Here is a 12,507-nt window from a genome sequence, read left to right as displayed (position 1 = left end):
TGTGGTCCCGGGGCGGCGGTGCAGATTGCAGCAAGTATTGACTCCTGGAGGTGGGGGCAACACAGAGGGGCTTCCTCGACCTGTGCCTTCTGCTCCGGTAAGTGACCCCACAGTCCAGTCCTTTCCCTATCCAAGACAGAAGCAACAACTGCAGGCTAACCCCTCAACACGCAGCATAGGGGCAGTACTCCTCCTTCAGCTTTCCCGGTCCTTCTTCCTGGCAGGTTCCTTAGTTCAGAAGTAATCTAAATCTCTGGGGTCTGGGCCCCAATATTTATACCACAAAATCCTTTGTCCTCTGAAGGCAGAGGGGCCTGGACCATTCTGCCAGAGTGCACCTTCTTCCTTTGTCAGTGTAGGCCAGGGTCATCAGACGCACCACAGGAGGTGGAGCCAGCATTGTGGGAGGCAGGCACAGCCCTATTCAGACCCAAGTACTGCTCCTCCCACCCATCTATGTGTAGATGTGCCTATTCAGCCCTGCTGACTCACCCTGTCCCCCAGAGCCCATTTCACTCATAAACCAGACAGCTAATACATAAGCTAGCAGAGGCAGGCTGGATGTTTAGGTCAGAAAATACCTACTTTCTAAAAGTGGTATTTTCAAACACAAAATGTTAAAACCAACTTCACTAAAAGATGTATTTTATCATTCCGAGTTCAGGCATTCTAAACTCGAATTTCTACCATGTTCCCTAAGTCAGTAAGGATCATATGATGTAATGATCAAACTGCCCATTCTGGCTTATGGAGAACAGGTAGCCTTGCAATAGTGAAAAACGACGTGGGCAGTAATTCACTATCAGGACTTGCCACACACACCAGCGCATGTACTACCTTACGCATACAATGATCCCTGCCAATGGGGGTACCTTGGGCCCACCAGAGGAGCAACTCACATGTAGAAAAGGGAAGGTTTAGGGACTTGCCAAGTCGACTTGGCAGCCCCAGGCTGCGCACAGTCTCTGCAATGGCAGGCCAGAGTTTCACTTTACGGGCTGTTTGAGTGGGTGGCACATTCCAGTGCTGCAGCCCACAAATGGTGAAGAATGAAAGAACAAAACAATTGCCAGTACTGGATGTAGCTTGCTGCCTACTATCAAATAACCTTTTGAATGAAACATAACAGTCCATTTTATGAATTACGTCACTAGTTTTTTTATTTCACTAATGGAATAACATTTTTTTTAAATCATTTTTTTCTTATTATAGGAAGTTTTTTTGTGCATATAAAAACTGGTAAAACACAATACAATTCATAACATCAAAAAACGATTTTTTCAATGTACAGTATCATTACAAAATTCACACACATCCTACCCATACTTTGGCCAAGTCATACATACCACATTCACACAAACCCACATATATACAAGAAACTTTTGAAAGACCCTATGTCAAAACCACTCGTTGTTTAAACATATAGATATTATTTGATTCCTTCTTTTAGAGTCCTACTCAGTCAAAAAAAGTCAGTTGGATATAAATCCTTATATACAAAACATTAGTCTTTGTTTTTATTCAGATCTGACAATGGGTCCGCACAGTCTCTGCAATGGCAGGCCAGAGTTACACTTTACGGGCTGTTTGCGTGGGTGGCACAATCCAGTGCTGCAGCCCACAAACAGCATTTGATTTATAGGCCCTGGCACTCAGAGTGCACTTTACTAGGGACTGACACATAAATCTCATAAGCCAATCATGGAAACACCAATCCATAACACATTTTACACAGAGAGCATATGCACTTTAGCACTGATTCGCAGTGGTAAAGTGCCCAGAGTTCTAAAACCAACACACAAAGGTCAGGAAAAAATAGGAGGTAAAAGTAAAAAGTTGAGGGATAACCCTGCAAACAGAACCATTTCCAACAAGGGGTTTATGGTTGGTTTCAGAGGATCAGCCAGAATTAATAGTGGTGAGTTGCGGGGGTGGTCAGGGCGAGCCAGGGGAAGTAGGGGTATGGCTTATCCCCAGGATCACGGGAATAGTGTAGTGCAGTGTAAGAGGATCAGTAGTCGCAGTTAGTTGTGGAGGCAGCCTGGGAGAGCCAGTGGAGGCAGGGATGCAGCTTTTCCCCAGGATCACCGGAATAGTGGAGTGAGGCAAAAGAGAGTCAACAGTCATGGAGCAAGGAGTGTAGGTATTATTTAAGTCCCAGGGGTCTGGGGAAGAGTGGTGGGTCGGGCCTTGGGATGGGATAAGGGGACAGTTCCCAGGAAGTCCCTCAGCTGAAATGCCATAAGGAGTCATCCTTGTAGGGGGAAAGAAGTGTTAGTATGTACCCTGCCCATTGTGAAGGGATGATTGGCAGGCTTAGTATCAGAGAGGGAGTTAAAGTCTTTCCTGAGAGATAAAAGTTCCAACGTCGAGATAGAGAGGTGGAGTTCAATGTTAAGAAGTGATTGGGTTAAAAACGTGAACGATAAGGAGGAAAGGAGGTCATTAAGGAGAGGGGCATGTTTCACATTAGCCAGGGAGAGAAGAATGGGAAGTGGACGTGGAGGGAAACCAGGAGGCGGGAAGTGAAGGGTGTTCCGGATGCTAGACTGAGAATGAATTGTAATCCGAGCGCCCATATATCCAGGGGTCTGATGGGTGCTATGAGAAGACGAGGGGGAAAAGGGCAAGTGAGGAGAGGTGCTATCAAGTCTTTGGGGGTGGGAATCATTAAGATTGGAAGGGATTGGTGTCCACAGTGGAGCAGTAGGGAGGATGGTGTGAGGGGACGCAGTGTGTAGAGTTATCAGAGTAGGGGGCTCAATCTGAGGGGGTTGGGGGGAATGAAGGAAGAAGGGAGTGATTGTAGTTGATTGGGAGCGCATCAGGAGGAGTGGAGAGGATTTGGGTGGTCAAGAGGGATGGCGAAATATCAGGAGAAGGTGGGGAGGCCAATGAGGCGAGGAGAGAGAGGGTTTGAGTGAATATTAAGATGGGAAATGTCAAGCGAGGGAAAGGATGCTAAGGGAGCAGTGGAATCAAAGGTCTGGGATTGAGAGACTTCATAGGTAGTTGCAGAATCAGATAGTGGTGGGGTTGGCATCAGAAGGGGCGAAGCCGGGAGGACTTCCTGTGATTGAGAAGCTATGGAGATATGACAAGGAGAGGATAGTAGATCATATAAGATGGAGAGGTGGTTTTCGGAGGCTTGTATGAGGATATTTCTGGATTTAAAAATATAGATGTCAATTTCACCTAAGAAAGCGGAGGAAGGGGTGGTGTACAGCTTCAAGCCATTTGGGATTTTGCAAGATTTTTTTATGGGGAGGTAATGGAGGAAAACACTTTTCCATTAAGAGGGGCGTCTAGAGTAAAAGATATAGTTAGTTTTAATAATTGAGGTGAGGCTTAGATAATTGTCAACAAATAAGGTTTCTTGGTGACAAATTAATAGTTTGTGTTTCAAGTTCTTTTTGGCATTTTTAGAGAGGTTGGGGGGTAAAGTATGGTCCAAACCTAGTGATGAGTGTATCCATTGCAGTAAGGGTATGATTGAGGGGAGGCATGGTAATTCAACTAGAATGCTCGAATGTGCGGGCAGGAGATGGCGGGAAGCCCAAGGCTGGGAGAGAGTGGCAGAGGGGGGTTGGAGAAAAGTCTGTGAATGGGAAAAAATAGCCCAAATAACTGGGCAAGGGTCTTGTGTTAAGGTGGTTTGAGACAGAGAGGTGTTGGGATAATGAGGGATAACCAGAGGTTGCGACTGTGGTTTGAGTCAGCACGATAGAGAAGGAGAGGGTGACATAGTGATCACCAGGAGGCAGAAGTGAAAAGTAAGAGGTAGTTTAGAGTAAGACTAGGGGGCAAAGTGCAATCTGCAATTATGTTGCTAATTAAGGAGTAGGCAATGCAACATTCCAGGCTATGAAATCCAGAAGAGGTAGATCAGTTTGGGCGCAAGAGTTAACATTGGACAAAGGAACATCAAGCCACAAATCAAATGAAATACAAATAGACAAGCAACAGGCAGGTAAAATTTGAGATAAATAGCATCAAAATGAGGTAGATAAATTTGAGTGCACATAGCGCTTAACACCTTGGCTGCTGTGGTTATTTTTCCCCTGTGCTGAAAAATGTAAGCACCAATGTTACATGACGAGCTCAGCTCGTCATCAGCACACGACCACCGTGGCTGATGACGAGCTGAGCTCGTCATCAGCATCGAAGGGGTTAAAGCAAAAAATATCGAGGACAGAGCAGCAGGTAATGAGACATTTGAGATGTTGGAGCAACAAGAGGAGGTAGGTCCATTTGAATTCACAGGTCGTAAAGAAAAGGTAAAAAACATCTAGTGACAGTACAGGAGAAGCATTACAGGTTTCAAGTAGCGGGTTAGGAATACATATAAAATATTGAAGCGTCAAAATGAGGAAGATAAATATAAAAGGGGTAGATTGCACATTAGGCAGAAAACATCATGGAGGTTTCCGAATAAAATGCAAATAAAAAGATTGTTTGGCAGCAAGAAGAGAAACATTTGTGATAAAGTCTCCCCAAGAGGTTGTTTAGTTTAAGTGTAATAGGTGAGAGGCGTCTGGTTGGAATTGGACATAAGATATAATTAGTCGAACCGCCAGGAGTGAAGCCATTAAAAATAGAATAGATTGAAAAACTTTTTGGAGAGCAAATTAGTCCGAAGGGTATTGTATGGTTCTTATGCCAATCCAAAGTATACTGTACAATGGGAGAAGTGGGATGGCTGGAGCGGCATTTTAGGTGCAGCGTAGCACTACTAGCCTCAAAATGGACTCATATAGTGGGAGTGGGCAAATGTTAATGCATATAGTGAAAAAGCAGGATAATATCCTGTAGTTGCTCGGGCAGAATGACTTATCTCATAGTAGTGAGCTCAATTCCAAGATGGGCCCCCTAGGAGTACAAAGGGGAAAGTCCTTTTTCACTTTCCACTCTATGTCTGGCCAAGTGTCTCAAGAAGGGAGGCAGCCTCATCTAGCCTGAAAAAGATGTATAACATGGCGGCCAAACCTCTCAAACAAAATGGGCGCCCAAGAGCGAAGCCCCCAGTCCAGTCAAAGTCCCCAGCACCGGCCAAAATCATTCAAAGGAGAATATTCATCGATCCAACTAGCGCTGCCCAGGAGACGCGCAGGTCAAAACAACCAATAGGCTGGTCCCTTCGCTTCAGCCTGGTTCAAAGACTGCCTCAGCTCAGGGTGCAAAATGCCAGCACATCTCGCTGTGAAGAGTAGTCAGCACAGGTCGGATCCGGTGAATGGGACTTCAGGGGAGTCCCGAGGGGGTAGGGTCAGGCCCGATCTCAGTTGATGGGCCGGACTAAAGATGCGGGACCGCAGTGTGGAAGTAGCAACCCGAGGTACAAGACAGGATGGGGCCAGCAGAACAAAATCCCTTTCAACCACCGTCAGGAAAGCCCTCCACGGAGGGAGAGGGAGAGAGCATCTAGCATGAGGATGCGGCTGCCGCGCTCCGTTCCTGTGCCACGGGAGATGAATCTCCCATGACTGGCAGGAACTTCCAGGCAACTCCCCCCAACACAATGAGCGATCTGGGGAGAAGGCAGACAATGGAGAGGTGGTATTCAATAGGCGGATGCGGCATCAGAGCTTGGCTCCAGAGCCCACGGACAATAGATCTCTCGCAACCAGCTGGAAACTCCCTGGCAACTCACACGGACACAGCGGGCAATCTGAGGAGAGGGCATCTGCTAGGAGGATCTTCACCACTTACACCAGATGATCAAGATCCACAGCAGGGCACGCTGTGCTACAATGGAGCAGCCTGTAGCGGTGATAACCAGTGGCTTACTGCAGCTCCCAACAACCCACTCAATGCAGATAAATGGGACTAATGAGCAGCACGGAGCTCAGGCAGCATCCTGCAGTGGAGGGACAGACAGGTAGGTTGAGCAAACAGACTTATTCTTCTCCAAATAAGTCCAAGTAGATCCTTGTGTAGTCCAGTGAGCAGTTTGGTCCAGGTAAAGCAGATGGGAGGGGATTTTGTAGAGGATTAGTGAGCACCCGTAAAGGGCAGAAACCACTCGTCAGTGGAAAATTGGTCTTGTTGGTACTGCTGTGGAAAGCTAGAGCCATAGCAAGCCCACCCGTATCAATAAAAAATGAGTAAGTCAGGTGAACTGTGCATTATTCTTTAATTTCTCTGGTGTCCTTAAAATTGTACCTGCATTTCCTGATGGAGGGTGCTTCGGCGACTAGCCATTTTGTAGCGGTGCATTTGCTTACAACTAACACCAGTTCAAGAAATAAGTATTTCTCTTTATTATGGAGGTCAACTCTATCTTAGCATCCGAATAAAAAAGTAAAAGTTTGTTTTAAAGAGGTTTGCCTAGAGTCCTTGAAAATTGTTTTCAAGAGGTTTGCATAGAATCTTTGATCCTTGATGTGCAATTTCTGTTAGACTACCCCCATCTGGAGGCAGACCCAAGAATATGCCATTGTTAATCCCACCAGTCCTTTAGGGCCTCCTGTCCGAGTGTTTAATCCCCATGGAAACTCTAAATAATCACAATGAGACCTTGCATTAAAATGTTATCCACAAGGTTGGCTTAGATGTTTTTGTATCATCTGAAAGAGTTGGTCTCATTGTACCCTGGAGCATGTCTTGCCATTTCATTCTACTACTTGTATCTAATCTTTTGTTAGAAAACACTGGGGCAGATTTACAAGCCCCTTGTGCCTCTTTTACGCCGCTGTTGCCTCCCTTTTGTGACACAGCGGCAGAGCAAAAGATGCGCCATGGTGCGGGGTATTTACAACATGACGCATCTGGGAGATGCATCACTTTGTAAAGCCCTGTGCCAGAAGTAGGCGTTCCATTGAGGGGGGAGGGGGGGGCGTTCCGGCGCCGGAACACCTCCTAAAAGTGGCTAAGTGAAATCTACAAGATTTCACTCAGTCACTTTTGAGCCCATGCTGCGTCCAAAGTCTATGCCTGCTTGAAGCAGGCGTAAAGATTGATGCACAATTGTACAGATATGGTCCCCCAGAGCATTGCTGAAGCTGCATCGCAACTCCAGTAATGCGCCGCCTTACGGCACAGATGCGTCACGCATCTGCGCCGATTTTGCTCCATGGTGCGCCGCATTGTAAATGCGGCACATCCATGGTGGCGGAGATTGTGCCCCATGGTGCGCCGCATTGTAAAGGCTACACATCCATGGTGGCGGAGGCATGGCGCACAATAAGTGGCGCATCTCTGCTGATATGCAAGGATGCGCCACTTATTGTAAATCTGCCCCACTGTTTTTAGCCAGGTCATGTGACATAGACTCCAAATACGTGGAATATGCCTTATGTGCTTGGTACAGTAATCTCCTAATTGGTCTTAAGTTGTTTCATTTCCCTCATCTCGTTTTAGCAAGGACTGCACATCAACTCTGATTTGGAGGTATTTACTTAGGTTTAGGGGTGGCATGTAGAAATTCTTGTTGTAATTCATTGAACAATGCTACCACCCTCCATTTGGGGTGTGAGAAATCCCTCAGTCCATTCCCCTCCCTTATTGCTGATCTTGCCTTACATATGCCCTTGTCAAAAGTTCACTATGTCCTTTGGGAATGGGTGGCTTTTTGGTCCATCCGGCTCCAGGTGCTAGCTGAGTCTCCCGGAAGCCATTTCCATATGTAAAAGAACTATGGGCCTAATTTATTAGGCTGTGCGTCACTTTTACGCCGCTGCAAAAAGTGACGCACCAGTGGCGTAAAAAATGCGCCTTGTTGCGCCATATTTATAAAGTGACGCATCTAGGTAGATGCGTCACTTTGTAAACCCCTGTGCCACATTATACCTGCGCCAGGTATAATGTATGCAAAGGGGGCGTATTGACGCAAGAAAGGGTCATGGAAGTGACGCAGTGGAATCTATGGGCCTCATTTATGAGGCTGTCCGTCACTTTTACGCCGCCAGTGCGTCACTTTTTGTGATGCACCAGTGGCGTAAAAAATGCGCCTTGTTGCGCCATATTTACGAAGTGACGCATCTAGGTAAATGCGTTACTTTGTAAACCCCTGCACCACATTATACCTGCGCCAGGTATAATGTATGCAAGGGAGGCGTATTGACGCAAGAAAGGGTCATGGAAGTGACACAGTGAAATCTATGAGAATTCACTGCGCCACTTCTAGGACTCAAATGCCTTCAAATCTTATGCCTGCCTCACAGCAGGCGTAAGACTGACGCAAGCCCTTTCACATGGGGCTTGCCCCATGTGAAAGGACACATTGCTGGAGTTGCGTCACTTTTGTGACACACTCCAGCAATCCGTCACTTTTGCGCCTACAGATACATCAGAAATACTGACGTATCTGTAACTCCTTGTGACATGATGCGTCATACTGTAAATATGACGCATCATTGGTGTCGCAAGGAGGGCGCAATGTAAAGTGATGCATCGCTGTTTTCACGCAGCGATGAGTCACTTTTCATAAATGAGGCCCTATATTCTATGAAGGTGTGATACCCTCGCAATGTATCCCCATACATAAATGGCGGCATATGCATACCAAATGTATAACATGTATCACAATGCATGAATAGTCCACAAACCAGCTACCTCTCCTATCACTGGCTGATGTTATGCCTGTCTTCGATCCCGCACAGCGCTTCGCTGCATTTTGGCTAGGTTCTTGCCGCCTTAAGGGTGTCCCAAAGAAGGTTGGCACCTGCTTCGTGAGTGGCATTCACCTCAACAGAGTCTCTTATTAACTCTTTGTATTTTTCAACCAAGCCAGGGTAGTTTTTAAGGAAGTCACTCAACCCATATACAATGACTCTGCTAATATTTACCCTTGCTGGAGCCTTACCAGGTCATGCTCTAACAGAGTAGCCTCCTCTAAGTCCGGCGAATCTGGGATACCTTTCCATCTGCCTCGTAAAGATGGCTAACCAAGGGTAATGATCATGTTCCTGAATTAAACTTGGCAAATCAAGCAGGTGTCTGAAATAGAAACATTTCCATTGGCTTTTGCAGGGAGGCAAGTCCTCCTGCAGTGAGAGGTATACACCTGGGGGAGGACTCTGGATTTTTTCAGGAGCAGCCTCCTACTCATGAAGAATGTGTTGAGTGAATTTAATGCTGGACGTGGGCAGATGTACGACCACCCGCGCTTCACTTTGGAGTGTTTATGATTCATTTCCCCTGCTGGGTCGTGTGGCCGCTTATGCCGGGCTAAGCACCATTAAGCTAATATCAGCATCGAGTCCCATGTCTATACATTGTTAAGTCCTTCAAATGAGGGCAGTTCCAAACCCTATTGGATGGCACAGGGTGCCAAGTGCCATTGTTTATATGTGTCACGCCAGGGATCGGTGCATTCGCGAACATTCATGCCACTCCAGATGGCAGAGCGACTTCTTAGTGTTCCAGGCAGAATTAAGCCCTGTGGCTATCTGTGAGGCACAGAGATCTTGATTATCAGTGCATCACTAAGCCCCTTTGAGCTCAAGCCAGCTTTGAAGCTCATTAAAATCCATGCCGCAGCGAGGCTCTTTCCTTGTCTTTCCATCCAGATCCATATCGACCCCATAGAGCAGTGGGACACTTGGCCGCATGGACACCCTGGCATCTATGGCTTGTCATAAAAAACTAATCCCACCACAGGGGGAGGTGGTACACGTTTTCTGGTAGTCCATCTGCATATTTCTGAGCTCTTCGATTACCCAAGATGATGATAATAGTATGGCTGTCAACGAGCCAATAACTAGCTCGTTTGCTTCAATGGTATGTGATGGGAGAAGCCATTTGCATGTCCTGGTGGTGCAGTCAATTTGTTGTAGTCTCCTGTCACCGAGCAAACCCATAGACCATGATTGTTAGTGAAACACTCTACAGCAAGTCTTTGCATATGCACCTGAGCTCTGCACCGATCACATGAGCTCTAAGCGCCTTTACGCATTTTTACACCCCAGCTCAGTACCAATCTACACATTTCTACACTTCACTTCTGCACCTGTCCAGACAATTTAACCCGTGGGCTCTTCTTCATCGGATGAAACATTTTACACCTCAGCTTTGCATTGATTCACACCTTTTTTAAGCTGAGCTCTACATAGGTTCCCACATTTATACACCTGAGCTCTGCACCAATCCACACCTTTTTACACCAGTTCACAATTTAGCTTCCCTGCCTGAAGCAGAGATGGAATGACAGATGGGAAAATCAAGATACTTCTCCTTCATAGAGGGTGATTAGTAGTGGACTGTGGATGCGCGTTAGATGAGTGCATGCATGCTTGTTGCAGTGCCCTTGTAGCATGGCACGTAAGTCAGTAACTTCCTGGACCCAAGCTCCACAGCCCTGTTGATTTCTGTGGTGGCGGGGACCTGTTTGGATGATCTCTGGAGCCACATAGACAAAGCTGTAGGGTTGTAGCATGGAGCCAAGCAACTTAGGGCAGCGTGGTTGGGTGTACTGATGATGTCCTCCATGGGCATTCAGTATGCTCATGGTGGGAGACAAGCTCTGGATGCAGATTGTTGTGGTCTGCTGGAGTAAAAGGTTTTAATAAAATGTTTTGATTCACATACACAGGCATTCACGGCTCACAGCCACAGAGGCGAGCTAGGGAATATGTGTAAGGCTAGAACCGTGGCACCAATACATAGTTATAGGCGGTGGATTAAGAGACTGTAGCGCCTCTAGGGCTTGAGAGGCAGGGGCATTGCACTGTGTTCACATCGTCTAGGACCCTTGGAAGTTACTCTTAGGCCTGTTACCTGTGGGATGTCCAAGCCATCTTGGAAGCTTTTGCCTTCTCTGTTAACCTTTCCAGTGCCCACTCTCCCCCTGTGCTTCTCTCGGAGCTCGATTGTAAATGCTATACTTGTGTTGTGCACTGTTGGCTCCAGTCACATGTCTATCATCAGATGAGTGCCAATAGACTAGGTTTATTCTGAGTGCAGTATCAGTGCAGTACAAGTCACTTCCTCTTCTAGTCGTTCCGGGGAACGCTGAGGGCGACGGATGACTGCAGATGACTAAATGCCAATTAAAAAACTGCTAATGCACATGAACCTGAAAGATTGGTCAATAATGATAACAGCGAGTATTGGTATTATTAACATTGATGTTGATAATAATACCAGAAGCTAAACAGGATTAAATCTCCCATCGGTACCTAGCAAGGCTGTTAAAAGCCACAATATATTACAATAGGTATGAAGTTATAACTGATAGGAAACACAGAGTCGCAGACTGAGCATAGGACAATGTATGGACTAGGTGGCCTGCCTCTCCTAGTATGCTTCCATGTTAATCAGCAAGATACCAGTGGACAAGCACATGATTCTGATCAGTCTGCCTGGTGTATTTGTTGGACTAAATCATCATTTCGTATAGGAAACCAGATGCTCTGTATCATTCAACCAATTCTCTAGACCTCTTCTTTTCACCCAAAGACCCTGCCATCGCTTTTTGTTGGCTTTCCTTCCACAGTATCTCATGCCATCGCCTTTTTAACCTAAATGTTACCATATCTCATTTTTGTTAAAATGTTTAAACAACCTTGTCATGAGAGAATGTTATATTTTGTTCTAACCCTTCAACTTCACAGATGCCCTGTTATTACTGACAAATTGCATTTATCATTCCGAGTGGGACGGGTATGCTCAGACGTGAGTCCCGTGCTCTCCATGCCACTGGAGTCAAGCTATCCTGGCTGAAGACGGCTGATAGCCAGAAACCGGTCCTAGGATGCTTGTTTCCGGTCCATTGAAGACATGGCTTGGCAGTTCGGGCTGGACTGTTCCCATTAGGCACAGGGTCAAGGCTGATTTGCATATGTCTGAACTGGGGTGGTGTGGTGAGCAAAAAAACTATCGATTTAGGCCCAGATCTCTGTACTGGGGTGAATGTATGACATTGTTCTGCATTCTGTCCATCAACTGTTGTTTTTTCCATTTGTCACCCCGAATGGGACGGGTATGCTCCAAATTGAGTCCCGTGCTCTCCACGCCACTGGAGTCAAGCTATTTTGGCTGAAGACGGCTGATAGCCAGAAACTGTTCCTAGGATGCTTGATTCCGGTCCAGGGAAGACATGGCTTGGGAGTTTTGGGCTGGACTTTTCCCGTGAGTCACATGGTCAAGGCTGATTTGCATATGGCCATGTCTGAACTGGGGTGTTGTGGTGAGCAAAAAAACATGGATTTAGGCCCAGATCTCTCTACTGGGGTGAATATATGACATTGTTCTGCATTCTGTCCATCAACTGTTGTTTTTGCTGTTATTACTGAGGGCTGCCATCAAAATCTAAAGAATAGCACAATTCAATCTACAATATACACTTCTAATACTCGTTTTCAGATTAAAATAATTCTAGTAACAAAAGTGTTAAAGAGATCAGTGTTAAGGCAGTCTGCCTCCACTGCTTCTGCTCGCATCCAGGAAGCCAAAAAGGACCCGCCTGGCCCTGAAGTCCTGAAGAATGATGGTCTTCTGGACAACTAAGAGTGAGTAGGTCTAAGAATAATGACCATTCTAATAAATGAAAGTTCTATAGCTCCATCC

This window comes from Lissotriton vulgaris, chromosome 7 (genome assembly GCF_964263255.1).
Source record: "Lissotriton vulgaris chromosome 7, aLisVul1.2, whole genome shotgun sequence".
In the NCBI taxonomy this organism is placed as follows: Eukaryota; Metazoa; Chordata; class Amphibia; order Caudata; family Salamandridae; genus Lissotriton; species Lissotriton vulgaris.
This window is presented reverse-complemented; position numbering follows the sequence as displayed.